Genomic DNA, 17,243 nt, shown 5'->3' with positions numbered 1-17,243 from the left:
ATAATTAATTAACCAGTGTGGTAAAATATAGCACTTTTTTTTCTTTCTAAAGAAAAGAGAGTCAGGTAGAGTGTTATTGTGTAATCCCTTACTTAGAATTTGAAGGTAGAAGGATCAGAAGTCCAAGGCTACTTTATACTGCATTTACCTCAGTATTCTCTTAGATTTCCTATAACTATGAATCCCTATGATGTGTTTATTTTTGTCTAAATCATATATGTGAGTGCCTACATATATGTATATGTATGGCTACCACATATGTGGTTGTTATTCATGAAAGCCTAATGAGTGTGTCTGATCCCTGAAGGTTGAGTTGTAGACTGTGGTGAACCAAGCATGGGTGATGGGAACTAAGCTCCTTCCTCCACAAAATCAGCAGTACATAACTATAGAGCCACCGATCTTGCATTTCTATAAACTTATTTCTAAATGACGGTTTTGGAAGATTCAGAAAGCTTACTGTGATGATGTTGCAATAGCAGGATGGTATAGATGCGTACTTTGTGAGCAGTGCCTCAGTGAGTCCTTTTTTTCTTTTTTGAATAGGAAGCCATCATTTCATGCATAATTACTTTCACTGATGAGTAGAATGATCCCTGTTGAATGGATGTGTATCTAGGTCTGAACTGTGTGATGATAAATTTAGACTGATTGGTTGAATAGGCTGGAGTGAGGTATAAAAAGGATTAACACACTAGTAAACGCCTTCTTTGAAGCAGTGATTTGTTGCTTTTGTAATATCATTACTAAAACAGAAGTGTTATAGGGTATAGGTCATTTAAAATCAGTTTGAATATTTACTCAAACTCCATTTATAAAATTATTCCCTAAAATGTGTGTCAGAGTATTAACTTAATGTTTTCACCATAGTTTTATTTATTGAAAATGTTTGTAAACTTTTGTCCTAAAATAAATATCTTATTTCCCTTTTTTTCTCCTTTATTTTTACTGAAAAATACTTGGTCTTAAAAATAAAGATTGCTCAACATTTATATTCATAGTTGTATCGGAATCTTTATAATTGACTTATGCTACCTTCTTTTCCCCCCCAAAAAAATTAAGAAATTTAAGTACTATATTTCTGTAAAGTTACTGTGTCAAATATAGTGCATTCTATTTATACTAAGGAAGTCTTTTGTCCTCTATCCTATCATTTTTTTGCCCCAACTAGGAATCCAATTAGATAGCACAAAGTCCCAGACTTTCCAATAGTAACATTACCTCATTCTTCTAGTAAGCTAACTAAAGTTTTAAAATAGAGTCCTTAGTTATATCATTAGCGATCAATTTGTTATGTTTTGTTTATTTTTGTTGCTGCTGCTGCTGCTGTTGTTATTTTTCAAGGCACGTATTTCAGTGTGGCCATGTTTGTCTGAGACCAGGATCTACAGAACAGGCTAATCTTGAACTCACCCAGATCTGCTGCCTCTGACTCTAAAGGCATGTGCAATGACTGCCTGGGCACAGATCAGGTTTTACCAATTTTTTGTGTAAAATTGTGTGTGCATGGACATGAACTTAAGGGACCTGGAGAGTGTTCAGTGGTTATCAGCACAGGCTGAGGATCATGGAATCAAAATATATCTGCTCCAGAGACCAGTATCTCAAAACTTGTTATTATTGTTTCCATAGCTAATTCAAACCTTATCTGTTATAGATGATATTCAAGATTGATTCATATTATAAAGTCATGTATCTCTCTGAAGAGAAATGTTTATAGAATAAAGAGAAAGAACCAACCACATCTGAGGGCAGGCCTGCCATAGTTTCCCTGGTTGAATGTGTCTACTAAATAAAAAAAGGATACATCCAGAGAGCTAGGAATTTAAGCTCATTTTCAGAATTACTATAGTGTCAGAGGAATGCAATATTATCTATAAATTTTCTTCTGTATGATAAAGTAAAGGGAGACTAAGAGGATAAAGTTAAAAGCTATCTCTATCCATTCTCCTCCACACAGGTACCACTGGGTCCACTGCACAACAAACAGTATCTGGTTCTCCTCTGCAATGACAGGAATTTTTTTTTATAATTATAACAGGTTTAAAGAAAACCAGTCAAGGTGAATTTGTGTTAATGCGAATAACAAAGGACTAGCTTAGGAAATACTATGAGAAAGTTGACCGTGCTGTTACACACTATGATCCTGGCCTTACTGAGTAAAGGCAGGAGAATTTCAAGTTAGAGGCCAGCCTGGGGTACATAGTGCAGCCTGTCTCAACCTACTCCCCTTAAGAGAATTGTTATAAGAATTGAGCTATACCCATTTATAAACTCTAAGAGAATATATTGCATGAGTTAGTTGCTTAACAACACATTTATCATTATTTTCAGAATAGTGGTCAGAGGTGATTTTTGTGGAAAGTTAAGGCCAACACAGTCATTACCATTACATTAGTGAAATCAATATTATATAGTCTGTGGGTGCAGTCAAGTGGTAGAGTGCATGCCTCATATGCATAAGATCCTGGGCTTGAAACCCAATGCTCTAAGAGTGTCATTTAGGTTAGAGAATGCAACAGACCTCAGATGATCACACTCCCTGCCAGTTTTTCTCTCTCTGATTTTGTGAGACAGGGTTTTTCTGTGCAGCTGTTCTAGAACTCACATTGTAGACCAGGCTGGATAACAATTCAGAGATCTGCATGCCTCTTCTTCCCTCTTTTGGAATTAAAGGCATGAGCCACCACTGTCTGTCCCTTCCTGTCTTTTATAGGCAAAGAAGAGCTTTGTAGTCAGCCAAGTTTACCCTGTCCAACAAATGATTTGTAGTCCAACACCGGGTTACCTCTTGTGCTTACATCACTTATTTTTCTAACTCCGTAGCACAGGCTAGCCTCAAACTTGTTGCACTGCTGCCTCAGCCTTTTAAGTGAAGGCCTACAGGAACGAACCACTATGGCTAGCGTATTCTCTCTCCACTTGGTTTCTGCTTTCCCCAACAACAACCACACACTCATCCACTGTTTACCTTCCAATTTTGCATTCAACTCCTTCCTACTTTACTGGGTTACACACCCTTGTTGTCTTGGCTTAGTGTACGTGTGTTATTTATTGGTTTCCTTTTTAACAGCAGTCATTCTGAATGGTCAGCCTTGCAGTAGAGAACTGATTCTATGTATTCTCATTTTTTCCTTTCTTTTTCTCATTTTTGAGTATTTACTGCTGCCTTTCATAAGGTAGGCTTTGCCAATTTCTGGATGGCCGATCAGCTGAACAGCCTGTCAGTGATTCACATGGACCTGGAATATATGATCTGCTTTTACAATTTGAACTTAAATGGGATGAGAATAAGGGCCTGTTGCCAAATGATCCGCAAGATACAGTATGATTTTGTATTCACACTAGTGAATGCCAGCATAAACAAAGAACTGTTGGGAATGAAAACTTCGACAGTTAATGTCATGATGAAAACTCATCCAATAGCATTACACACAGAATTAAGTGTGCTTGGCACCCTGTTAGCAATCTCCTTATCTGAAATCATTTATTTGGCATTTAAGTTGTGTTAGGATTTTAGTCAACCTCTTGCCAAAACATTTACAACTTACATTTAAAGAATTCTGCAGTTATATCTCAACATTCATATGTGTTGGTAGCTGTATCACAACTGCTAGAGTGCCAGCAGCTAGTCCTCATAGAAATGCTCAGGATGCCATTGTAGGAGCCAGTGGTCCAAGTACTGATTGCTTAGAATCAGGTCGAATGCCTGAGAAAGAACATCCTGGTCAGTTCAGAAGTGTTGACCTTCTTCTGGCTCTTTACCCATGCTTAGGTGACACCAAGTTAATTTAGTTAGGAAGTTTGCATTAATTACAAAGATCTAAGTGTAGAGAGACCTAGCATGTACTCACAAAAGATAATGATAAATTGGGTATGGCAGGCCACCACTCACCTGCAATCCCAGCACTGAGGAGGCTGAACCGATAGGATTTCCAGTCATCCTGGGGTGCATAAATGAAATCCTGTCCCCAAAACAAAAACTACTGCAGAGCAGCAATAAAAAACAATAATGAGCCATAAGCGTTCTATGATTATGAGGAGGCCATAGAGCGTGTGCTCTGGGTGTATGTTTATAGTAACTTGCCACTTACAAAGCTGTCTCAGTACCCGTAATATTTCTACATTTTCCTATGTTTAAAGTCATATAACAAAGCATGTGTTTTTCTTCCTTTTATTCATAGACTCTTTTCCTATAGTTTTATTACAATTGAAAAAAGTATAAAATTGTTTGAGTTGGTTCTAGGATATTCAGAAATCACAAAAAGAATTGCCCAGTAGTCACATCAGCTTCTCTCGTTTTCTCAGCCACTAAAGAGGTTGTGCAAGTAGTTTCTGCATAGGAGAAAGTGACTGTGAACCCACGGGATAGGGTTTTATGGATATGCTGATGGGTAGTTGTACTGTGTGAATAAATGGTATGAACAGTTAATTTATTTGAATTGCGATATTGTTTTCGTTCTTCTTTGAAATATTCACAGAACCAGAATTTTGCAACAGAAATACATACAGAGTGCAAGCCACTGTTCAGTGCATTCCTGCTTGGCTTCGCTTCATCCAGTGCCTGTGCTGGTACCGTGACAAAAGAAGAGCCTTTCCTCTTCCAGTAAATGCTGCCTGGCAAATACTCTACAACTTTCTTCACCCTGACATTTCCAGCCCTTTACAACACTCACAAAGGTAGGCTGAGTTCTCCCATCTGAGCCCTTACTACTGCATTCTGTTGCCCTGGACTCTGCCGTCGCTGCTGCTGGTTCTGCTGAGGCTTCAGTACCTGGACATCTCACTTTAGCCTTGAATATAGTTTTAATCTCATTTCAATTAACAGTTATTATCACTAAGATTTTCAGTCAATTGGTTAGAATTGTGATGCTGTTTCAATCCTGTCTGTTGCTCAGTGTCTTTAACCTATGGGTGCGTTGGGTTTTAATTTAGTGGTTTAGAGTGTTTTTTTTTTTCTGTTCGTTTTTGAGGATTTTTTGTTGTTTTTCCTTGGGGGGGTTGGGGAGGTTGAAATTTCCTTGTTTATTAGTGAGGTTAAGAAATGGTTAGGTGCACAAGAATCCCTCTTCCAACCAAGTATTTAATATTTAAGTATTTTCTTTGATGAACATGTAAGGATTGTTTACAGCCCATTTAACTGCAAATTGAGTTCTCTGATCGCTTCAGTTTCTCATTTCCATGGAATCCTGCCATGACTTGCTACTGATCTTCTGTTGGGAATAGAAAAAAAAAAGTCTTTTAAGTTTAGAACCAAATGCAGACACTCAGTTTGAATTTTTACCATTTCCCATGAACTGTCAGTGATTTTCCATCCTTGCACTAAAATGTATTCCTTCTTTGTCTGCTGAGTAGAGAGTATCAGCCCACACCTTACAAAGTGCAAAGAGCTTTGACTAATGCAGATTAGTAAAGAGCTTTTTAAATACGCACGTAAATTGTTCTCAGTAAACTTTTCTGTTCGGCTCTATTGGGAGATATATTCAGAAGTACAAAACTACTGTTGCTGTAATATGTATCTGATGCCATGTCAGATGAGGTCACTGTTAGTTCCGTGATATTGGTGTCCCTGAACTTTCACAGTATGACATAGGGTCTGTGCTAGAATAGTAATGATAAATGTAGCCATTCTTGTTAAGTGTTAGAATTTAATTGAGTACCTCAGTGAAGGAAACACATCCACAGGAATTCCATAATTTTAGTTCTTGCTAAGGAATGCCAGTACTCAATACCAGTATGCACCTTGATTTATAGACTTGACAGTTGATTTGGAAAAAAAAAGATGTGATATGGCTTCTTTTACTAAATTATCAGAAACATCTGCCTCCTGTCTTAGATATAAATGAGTGCTGGGGTAGATTATACTAGTAATATATTTATTAGGAAGTTAAAATTGCTGGAAGGTACTATTGACACAAAATACAGCACTTACCTCAGGAAATAAGGAATAGTTAATTCTTGAGGCAAACCTAAGTGCTAGTAGCCTGGGAGCACAGACTCAGATTATAACCACTGGAGGTGATCACATAATATTTTATTTGATACAAAACAAAGAGAAACATAAATAAGTGCATTTATCACATTGATGATCACTGCCAATAAGCAGGCTACAGCAAAACAAGTGGAACTCTGTATAAATCTAGGATGTCTGATAACATGTTTAGCTTTCAGATTGGTAAAGGATGGTGCCCTGCTGAGCATACATTTTAGGGCTCTAGTGAATTTGGTCCCCAACACCCATGTAAAGGCTATGAAAGGCAGCAAACACCTATAACTCGAGCTTTGGGGAGATAGACACTGTGACTTACTTGCCACGCCTATTATGGTATCATTGAGCTGCAGATTCAATCAGAGACCTTGTCACAAAAAATAGGGTGGAGAATGCCTGGGAAGACACTGATGCCAAGCTTCCCACACACAGAGAAAACATTTGACAGATTTGGATAGTCACAGGCCCATTCAGATAAAGGAGTGAACAGTGAGTGACTTTCAAAGGGAAAGTCTAAGGTAGTCTGGTTAGGTTCTTCACACCATCTTCAATCACGAAGCTCGTTATTGAGACTCAGCCTTGAGGAACTTATGTTTACATAAAGACCTTTAACAACACAAGAGGATTACAAGTCCAAGCCTGTCTTATTTACAGAGTGAGTTCAGGCCAATCTGGCCGCATAATAAAATCCAAAATAAGTAATATATAGCTTACCTCTAATTCATAGAACTCTGTGGTCTGTCCTTAGCACGATGTAAGAAGAATTACAAAGAAGGTTGGGATGAGCCAGTAAAAATGGCTTCACAAGTAAAGGCACCTGAAGCAAAACTTGACAACCTGAGTTCAGTCCCTGAGCACGATGGTAGAGAAAAAGAACTACCTCCATCAGGTTGTTTTCTGACCTCTGTGTTTGAACAGTTGGAATATGAGGAAATGGATGCTTTGTCCCCAGTATCACAGGGGGCTGGGGAATGTGAACAGAACTTTGAGCCAACATAATTTACCTATACATGAAGCAGTCCTGTACTAGTAAATACATATATTTCCTATTCAAGTATAGTTTAAATTGGTACAGTTTTACATTGATATATTTGATGCATTGATGACTTATCTGTTATATATATATATATATATATATATATATATATATATAATTATATTCTTTTCTCAAAAACAAAAAAAAATATCAGATTACATTATTCTTTCATTACAAGGTACTAAGAGAAGTTTCCTTATATCTGATTTAAAATTATAGAGGTTTGTTTAACTGTATATACTAAGGAATGGTTAAAGTGGTAAATTTATGGAGGTTTAAAACCACATATTTTTGAAAGGCTTCTATTATACTATTTTGTGTAAGCAGTGATCAGTAAAACCCTTAGCACAAAACTCTCACACAGCTTGCTAGGCCACAAATAAAAGTTGACATTCAGAGGACATGCAGGTGAGAATGACCGTGAAGGTCTGATCCTCCTGCCATAACCACTCAAGTTCTGGGATTACAGAAGTGAGTAACCCTGCCTGGCTCCTTATTTTTGTTTTGTGATACCAGGCTCGTTCTCAGGGGTCTGAGTGTGATGTGCCATGTGGTCACTGTGCCATGGGTTCATTCAGCCCCACCATGCAGTGTAAGAGGTAATTCTGCTTCCTTCTCCTGTTTCCCTTGACCCCATTTGTCATGGCTGTGTTTGTCTTACACATTGCTACATCTTTTACTTCACATAATCATTGTAAGAATTGTCCTGAAATCATGGTATAGACTTTATAGGTGTACATGCTGCATGAATGCCCTGGAGAGAAAAATGGTTTGGCCATTTATTAATTTTGTTTATCATATCCCTAAAGTTTTAAATATATTTTAATATTGCTACATATTGGATACACAAATAATTTTTGTACCAAAAAGTCAAGAACTTGGCATTGCAAAATTTTGACGTTGAATCGTGTTCAGGTTTCATTTTCTTCCTTCTTTTCTTCCTTCCTTCCTTCCTTTCTTCCTTCCTTCCTTCCTCCCTTCCTTCCTTCCTTCCCTTTTTTCTTTCTTTAAGATTGGGTCTCATGTCAGGTGGTAACAGTGCATCCCTTTAATCCCGACAGAGGCAGGTAGATCTTTGAGTTTGAGTCCACCCTTGTCTATAGGGAGAATTCCGGGATAGCCAGAGTTACGAAGAAAAGCCCTGTCTCGAGGGAGAAAACAAAAAACAGAACAGAACAGAACAAAACAAAACAAAATGTGCAAGTCTCAAATAAAAATTAAAAAAAGACAGGGCTAGGCCACACATAGGTCTTACTAGCTTCAAATTCATTATGTAGCAAGCATGACTTTGAACTTCCGACTCCCTTCCTTCTATTTCCCTCTTAAGTGCTGGGATTAGAGGAATGTGCAACAACAACATAACCAGTTTTATATGGTGATGGATATCAAACTCAGGGCTTCAGTTTGCTAGGCAGACGTCCTACCAGTTGAGCCATCGCCCCAGCCCTAGTTAGGTTACTTTATTGGACAGTGTCCTAAAAAACAAAGTCTTTAAAAGTAATTACTGAGACAAAAGAATCTAGTCAAAATTACTAATTATCTAGATACTGTTCTATTGAGGCTGTTGCAAAGGAAACATTTGTGAGGAAAAAAGAGTAAAAGACCATGACATGACCTTGTTTAGACTCTGATGTGATTCTTTCAAAGAAGTAGTCTGCCTGGGTTACCATAGTAACAGCACTGTACTAAGTGAACTTTGAAAATTGTTACAGTGCTTGTTTTTTTTTTTTGTTTTTTTTTTTTCTGCTGCCTGATTTGTTAAGATGGAGGATTATGCATTAACTCTGCACCTAGAATCATTGTAGGTGAGGATTTAGGTAAGCTATTTAGAAAGATTAATCATGAGGGCCCAGGAGCGGCAGGACACCTGCCTGAGACACCACCGGAACCTGAAAGAAACAGACCGGATAAACAGTTCTCTGCACCCAAATCCCATGGGAGGGAGAGCTAAACCTTCAGAGAGGCAGACAAGCCTGGGAAACCAGAAGAGACTGCTCCCTGCACACACATCTCGGACGCCAGAGGAAAAAGCCAAAGACCATCTGGAACCCTGGTGCACTGAAGCTCCCGGAAGGGGCAGCACAGGTCTTCCTGGTTGCTGCCGCTGCAAAGAGCCCCTGGGCAGCACCCCACGAGCGAACCTTAGCCTCGGGACCACAGGTAAGACCAAATTTTCTGCTGCAAGAAAGCTGCCTGGTGAGCTTGGGACACACGGAAGCAGAATTTCTCTAGGACCGGGCACGTTCTGTGTTTACAGGAAGTCCCACACCCGCGGATCCCGGCCCGCAGCAGCTATCTGCTCCCAGACCTGGTGAGAGAGAGACCCAACCGCCTGGTCGGGTGGGCACTCCTGAGGCTGCAGAGGTGAAGAGACCACCAACACTGCTCACCCCTGCCCACATCCCTGGCACAAGAGGAAACTGTATAAGGCCTCTGGGCTCCCTTGGGGGAGGGCCCAGGAGCGGCAGGACACCTGCCTGAGACACCACCAGAACTTGAAAGAAACAGACCGGATAAACAGTTCTCTACACCCAAATCCCGTGGGAGGGAGAGATAAACCTTCAGAGAGGCAGACAAGCCTGGGAAACCAGAAAAGACTGCTCCCTGTGAAAGACCCCCAGAGAGGACCTTTCCCTCAGGAGGAGTCCCAAGCGCCCAATGACCGAGCCGAGTCCACTCGGATGCAATCAGCAAGAGGGTTTATTGGAAAACACAGGTACCTGCGGGCACACAGTCTCTTCGGAGGACTTGCGCACCCAGCAGCTCCAGCATGGGGCTTTTATAGGGATTGTGGAAGCAGAAGCGGGCGTACAGAAGCAGATGCATAGTTACGGGGATTGGTGGATTCAAACGAGGCACATAGACATGTTCACATATGATTGGCTATTTCACATGATGAGGTAATAAGGTATAGCTACACACATTGGCAGGTTTGGGGTGTCCTGGATGTCGGGGGCTGGGGGCTTATCTCTTCCTGCCAGGTGGCCTGTGAGTGGTACTCCTGGTCTGTTCTGCATTCCTTTCCTTTTATGGTCTGTTAGTTTTCACGGTGACTCGGCCCTAGGTATCTGGGCGTGCCTGGGCTCGTTCAAGCCTGTTGCAACTCTGAGTTAAGACTCATGGGGTGGGTCTTTCATTTTCCCCCATTTTCTTTTAGACTTGAGTAAAATCCTTTACTCAAATCGAATTCTAAGGAATCTCTTCCTGTTGTCTTACCCTCTGGTATTGTTGGGTGAGAACAAGCGTCTGAATGACTGAGAGTCTGTTCTTTATGAACTGCATCAATCTGTTTAGAATGCAGGGGCCAAAGAGGAAGATTAGGAGGAGGATGATTAAGGGTCCCATCAAGGTGGACACCAGGGTAGCAAACCAAGGGGATCGGTTAAACCACCCCTCGAACCAGCCTTGTTGGGAATCAAACAGCTTCTGTCTCTGGGCCAAGCGTTCTCGGAGCTTAGCCATGTTATCTCTCACTAATCCTGTATGGTCTGCATAGAAACAACATTCTTTCAGTGTAGCACACAGGTTCCTTCTTTAAGGAATATCAGGTCTAATCTTCTCCTATTCTGAAGGACTACCTCTGAGAGGGAGGTTAGGTATTCTTGGAGGTCAGCTAAAAAGTCTTTCACTCTTTTTATATCTGAGTCAATGGCAGTTCTGAATTCTCTATAAACCTTGCATTGCAGGGCAATGGCAGATGTCCTTGTGCTGCCCTTGCAGCACCTAGATAGCCTTAAGTAATTCTCAACTCTTTTTTTTTTTTCTTACTAAGTCTTTAGCATCAGGATTCCAATCTGGACACTATCTAAACCTACACACCAAGGTCATGACTAGCTTTTAGAACTTCTAAACTTATACAGATTGTGATCCCTGAGGCACAGTCCCAAGAAGTGTTAGGAGTACTAACATATGCAATGTTACATCATTTGTAATAGAAATCAAGCCTATCCCCACACCTATCTTGATAAAACCCGGGGCAAACATGAAATTAAGTCTAGGGAGCTTTTTGAAGATCTGAGTTTCCCTCTAGGTCCCAGCTCTCAGCCCCAACAGCTAGTACACGGCTGGTGAGGGTTGAGAGTTGATGGCTGTCAGGGTGGTCAGCAGAACCAGGTACGGTCCTTTCCAGTGAGTATCTGGGTTCGGTGCCATCGTATGTAGCCGAGTCTCCGACCTGGAACTGGTGAGATGTCTCAGGGGTCCCCAGGGCATAGGTTGCTGCCAGCTCTGAGCAGATTTCTTTCTGTATCACCTGTAGGTCTTTTAGCCTGGCACACAAATCATTATTACTATGGCACTATGACATGTTGGTTCAGTAACATCATCTAATACAGTCAGTGGGGCTGAGGCCCCATATAAGATCTCAAAGGGGGTAAGGCTGAATCTGGAAGGGGTATTTCTTGCTCTGAAGAGAGCAAGAGGGAAGGAGTGTCACCCAGTCTGCGCCAGTCTCCATGGTTAATTTGGTCAGGGTCTCTTTTAGAGTTCTATTTATTTACCCTACCTGTCCTGAACTTTGAGGTCTGTAAATACAATGTAATTTCCAATCGACCTCTAAATACTTGGCCACACCCTGGCTTACCTTGGCAACGAAAGTAGGGCCGTTGTCTGACCAGATTACCTTGGGCATTCCAAGAGGAAGATTTCTTCCAGTATCTTCTTGATGATTGCAGAGGCCGTCTCTCGTTTGGTGAGGAAAGCTTCTATCTATTCCTGAAAAAGTATCTACAAGCACTAGGAGATACTTGTGATTATATTTTTCTGGTTTTATCTCAGTGAAGTTCACTTCGACTTTTCACCAAACTCTCTAGGTCTCTTTGCCCTGTTTGCTTGCTAAGCATTCACTTATTGACATACCTTATACTTTCTACTGCCTCTCTGGCTAAAATCATAAAGTCTATTACATACACTTAACTACTTGGACAAACTTTTTATCTCCTAAATGAGTCCATTTCTGTATTTGGCAAAGTGAGTCTTTTCTTTGTTCTCTGGGGAGTATAGCTTTCCCCTCAAGTGTGCCATTGTCCTTTATCTTTTAAGCAATTTGGGCCTTTTCTAAGTGAGGCCATCCCTTAGTCCAATCCTAGTTCTCAGTGGCTGTCTCTTGCAGGCCTGCAACCAGGATGGGCTCCTGCATAACCATTTTTCGAGCCACTTGATCTGCTTCGTTATTGCCCCATGTCACTGAATCTCTTCCCTCCTGATATCCTGAGCAATGAATAGTACTCACAGTTGTTGGCTTCATCAGGGCATCCAAGAGATGGCAAAGGCATCTGCGGCACTGATGTACTGGGGGGTTGAGGTTCAGCCATCCTAGATGACATTGTGTTGTCCACCATGGCAGCACCCACTTATCTCTGACCTTCATGAAGAGAACTGTTCCCGTCTGTGGACAAGGTAGCCTCGGCTTTCAGCAGGGGTCAATCAGCCAGTCGCAGAGGTCTTTCCACCACCCATGGGCTTCTGCCAGTGCTTGACACTCGTGCTGTGGTGGCTCCAGGTCGGATTGGGCAGCAAGGTGACCAGATTGCCCCCAACAGGTGGAGAATCTAGTCCATGGCAGCTGACCAGTGGTCCCATCTTTTGGGACACTCTATTCAAAGGCAAACATCAGCCAGTCTATCACAGTTTAAGTCCTGGATTGGGTGATAATTGTTAGTGCCCGGCTGGCAGGAGTGATATGTTCCAAGTAGAACAGCGCTAAGCCATTCATCTCCCAGCATCAGGTACTGGTGCACTGAGACAGGTCTTAAGCTCCGCATACACAGTCTGTAGATATGCATACACATGGCCTCACCCAGCCATTTCAGCCCACGCAAGCCATTTTGGGGAGCAATTTTCTCATGAGCAAGGGATGGGGGCAGTCAGGGATGACTATGAACTAGTGGGTTACCCGGCCCACGCCAAGGTCCACTGTTCTTCGGGCAGTCCATAAGTATTGTTTGTTGCCAGCAGGCCCCTGTACCCAAGGTCTTTGGATACTGGCCCACTGGAGCATAGGAGCACAGAGCATTGGGTCCCTGTATCCACAAAACAACTGGGCGGGCTTCCCTTCTATCTCTGTGCATAGCCAGCACCAAGAGGCTCTCCAGTGTCCCCTCTTGTTCTTTCTGGGGCAGTCCCTGACCCAATGTCCTTTTTCTTCGTATTAGGCACACTGATCTTTAGCCAGGAATTCTCTTCTGTTGCCAGGTACTATCTTCCTAAGTTCCCGAACTACTGTGGCCAGTATATGTTCCTCTCTTGTCTTTTATCTCTCTTTAGCTCTCTAATTTCCTCTTCTTTTTGTCTCTTTTCTTCCCTAGCTTCCTGCTCTTTTTATCCTCTTTCTTCCTGTCTTTCTTTCTTTCTTTCTTTCTTTTTTTTTTCAGTCTCTCTGCATCTTCTTCTACAGCTATTAGGTGCTGTCCACTTTTCTAGACAGACCCTGAACCACGCATCAACTTATTTTCTCTGCAACTTACAATAACTCTCTCAGTGACTTAGCTTTACCCTTCAAGTTTCTGTAACTTTCTCTTCATATCCTTTCCTTATCTTAGCCAGATTGGTGGGGCATTTTCCAGCCCCTAGGAGACCCACCCTCGGAGCCTGGGGGCAGACCTGGAGCACTCCCTACCTTCAGGGGCATTGAAGTCAACAGTCAGGAGCCTTCCATCCATGTCTGGAACATTCTTTCTGGCCTCTAGCAGGATTCTGTCTTTCCTCAGTGGTAAAGAAGATCTGTAACAGTTACTAACAAGCATCTCACGTGGGATGGTGAGAAAACAAGAAGGGAATCTAGAGGAGAGAGGTCCACTGAAGAGGACAAATAGCATTTAGTCACACAGCTAAACCAGGAGGCCTTTTTTTGGACAAAAAGGCCACTGTAAATATAAGCACAAGCTTTGTCTATGAAACAGAAAGGCGAGCAGAGAGGCAGCCTAGCTGTTACCGGCTGTCTCTCTGGGCTTAGATTTTCCCTTAAGGAGTACCTACCTCCCTTCAGTGTCAGCTTGGTGGCTTTGCCTCTCAAGAGAACCAGCCTCCAAATGACACTAGGCTTCTAGTAACAACTAATAACAAAAGGATGGAGAGATGGTTAGAACCTGGGTGCTAGATACTAAGCAGCTGACAAAAGAATTGTAACCAGTTCACCTGGGGCTTTCAGGACTTTAGTAACAGCCCTTTACCAAACTGTCTCAGTGGGCTATAGGCCCATGGAAAAGAAAACATTAATCCTGACTGGCAAAACAAAGTTCTTCACAGTTGTAGATTCTTTGAAACTATTTTAGGGGCTCTTTTTGTCCCCCAACCTGGGGCATTTTAACCATAGGGGCAGGAACTGGCTGCTGTGGGGATAGGACCAAAGGCACTCTCCATGTTAATGATGATCAGTGAGAAAAGTAATTTAATGTTGGAGACTGACTCCTCCCTTGGAATAAGGACAGCAGATAAGGCAGGCTTCCTTAAAGAACTTCTCTAAATGAGCGCTCTCCTACTGTGAGCAAATGTCAGAAATTCCTTTCCTGTTCTTGTTTTCCTTATAGCCCCACTTAGCTCTCAGCCTTTTTAGATCATTCTTCCTGTAGCATTTCTAACACAGCCTGTCCTTTTTTTATAGCCTGTTAACAGCATTTCTGATCTTTTAGGCAGCTATGCACTAAGTGCCATACCGGCTGAAACTCCGCCTTTAAGATTCCTTACTCCCAAGGAAAATTTAAATCTTTCCCAGTTCATCACAGCTGGCTGCGAGCATAAGCACAGATAAAACACTATATGTTTTTGTTTTGTTTTTCTTTCCTTTTTTCAGAGCTGGGGACCGAACCCAGGGCCTTGCGCTTGCTAGGCAAGAGCTCTACCACTGAGCTAAATCCCCAACCCCCAAAACACTATGTTTTAAAAATTAACTTTGGCTATCAACCAACACACTGCCACTAGAGCGGGGTCTACAAAATTAAGTTTCTTACTCACTAAGCGTTAAGGGGACCAAGTAAAACTCTTCGACGAACAAAGCAAACAGTTTCATGATTTCAAACACAGTCGTCGGTCCAAGATTTTAAACACAGTCGTCAGTCCAAATTCAAACACGAAACAAAAGTCAAAAAGACACTAACAGACACAACACGTCCAGAAAACCACAGTCAGGTCACAAAGAAGACAAACAATTCCAACAGTCAAACAAGTAACAAGCAGACGCGCCGCGCAGCTTCGGTACCAAACTGAAACCAAAAATTCAGACGGAGTCAGCGAGGGTCTTGGATCCTCTACTCCAATAAAATTCAGACGGAGTCATCAAGGGTGCGGATCCCTCCGAAAACGGACGGAGGTGCCACGGATCCGGATCTCCCTCTCCTCCAACCACCCTTGGAACGTCTTCCAGGGCTGCGGGGGAGAAGTCCGAGCTCGTCAGATCCTTCTCTGGCCCGCCCAGATAGTCCCCAGATCTGAGCCTATTGATCGATCGTTCACAGGACAAGACACAACAGACAAGACAAACGCCGGCCAGCTTACCTCCCGGTGGATGGTCGGTGATCTCTGGGCGGAGGGTCTCCAAACCCCGGGCGAGCCCCCATAATGAAAGACCCCCAGAGAGGACCTTTCCCTCAGGAGGAGTCCCAAGCGCCCAATGACCGAGCCGAGTCCACTCGGATGCAATCAGCAAGAGGGTTTATTGGAAAACACAGGTACCTGCAGGCACACAGTCTCTTCGGAGGACTTGCGCACCCAGCAGCTCCAGCATGGGGCTTTTATAGGGATTGGGGAAGCAGAAGCGGGCGTACAGAAGCAGATGCATAGTTACGGGGATTGGTGGATTCAAACGAGGCACATAGACATGTTCACATATGATTGGCTATTTCACATGATGAGGTAATAAGGTATAGCTACACACATTGGCAGGTTTGGGGTGTCCTGGATGTCGGGGGCTGGGGGCTTATCTCTTCCTGCCAGGTGGCCTGTGAGTGGTACTCCTGGTCTGTTCTGCATTCCTTTCCTTTTATGGTCTGTTAGTTTTCACGGTGACTCGGCCCTAGGTATCTGGGCGTGCCTGGGCTCGTTCAAGCCTGTTGCAACTCTGAGTTAAGACTCATGGGGTGGGTCTTTCACCTGCACACACATCTCGGATGCCAGAGAAAAAAGCCAAAGACCATCTGGAACCCTGGTGCACTGAAGCTCCCGGAAGTGGCGGCACAGGTCTTCCTGGTTGCTGCTGCTGCAGAGAGCCCCTGGGCAGCACCCCACGAGCGAACCTGAGCCTCAGGACCACAGGTAAGACCAAATTTTCTGCTGCAAGAAAGCTGCCTGGTGAACTCAAGACACAGGCCCACAGGAACAGCTGAAGACCTGTAGAGAGGAAAAACTACACGCCCGAAAGCAGAACACACTGTCCCCATAACTGACTGAAAGAGAGGAAAACAGGTCTACAGCACTCCTGACACACAGGCTTATAGGACAGTCTAGCCACTGTCATAAATAGCAGAACAAAGTAACACTAGAGATAATCTGATGGCGAGAGGCAAGCGCAGAAACCCAAGCAACAGAAACCAAGACTACATGCCATCATCGGAGCCCAATTCTCCCACCAAAACAAACATGGAATATCCAAACACAACAGAAAAGCAAGATCTAGTTTCAAAATCATATTTGATCATGATGCTGGAGGACTTCAAGAAAGACATGAACACACTTAGGGAAACACAGGAAAACATTAATAAACAAGTAGAAGCCTACAGAGAGGAATCTCAAAAATCCCTGAAAGAATTCCCGGAAAACACAATCAAACAGTTGAAGGAATTAAAAATGGAAATAGAAGCAATCAAGAAAGAACACATGGAAAAAACCCTGGATATAGAAAACCAAAAGAAGAGACAAGGAGCTGTAGATACAAGCTTCAACAACAGAATACAAGAGATGGAAGAGAGAATCTCAGGAGCAGAAGATTCCATAGAAATCATTGACTCAACTGTCAAATATAATGTAAAGCGGAAAAAGCTACTGGTCCAAAACATACAGGAATTCCAGGACTCAATGAGAAGATCAAACCTAAGGATAATAGGTATAGAAGAGAGTGAAGACTCATAGCTCAAAGGACCAGTAAATATCTTCAACAAAATCATAGAAGAAAATTTCCCTAACCTAAAAAAAGAGATACCCATAGACATACAAGAAGCCTACAGAACTCCAAATACATTGGACCAGAAAAGAAACACCTCCCGTCACATAATTGTCAAAACACCAAAC

The 17,243-nt window shown here is 42.4% G+C and overlaps 1 pseudogene; it reads left to right on the top strand.

Annotated features, from left to right (window-relative positions):
* The first annotated feature begins 336 nt into the window (after window positions 1-336).
* LOC134484512 (solute carrier family 53 member 1-like) overlaps window positions 337-17,243 on the top strand; it is a 35,561-nt pseudogene continuing 18,654 nt past the window's right edge.

The sequence above is a fragment of the Rattus norvegicus genome, chromosome Y, assembly GCF_036323735.1.
Source record: "Rattus norvegicus strain BN/NHsdMcwi chromosome Y, GRCr8, whole genome shotgun sequence".
Classification (NCBI taxonomy): Eukaryota; Metazoa; Chordata; class Mammalia; order Rodentia; family Muridae; genus Rattus; species Rattus norvegicus.
This window is presented reverse-complemented; position numbering and strand designations above follow the sequence as displayed.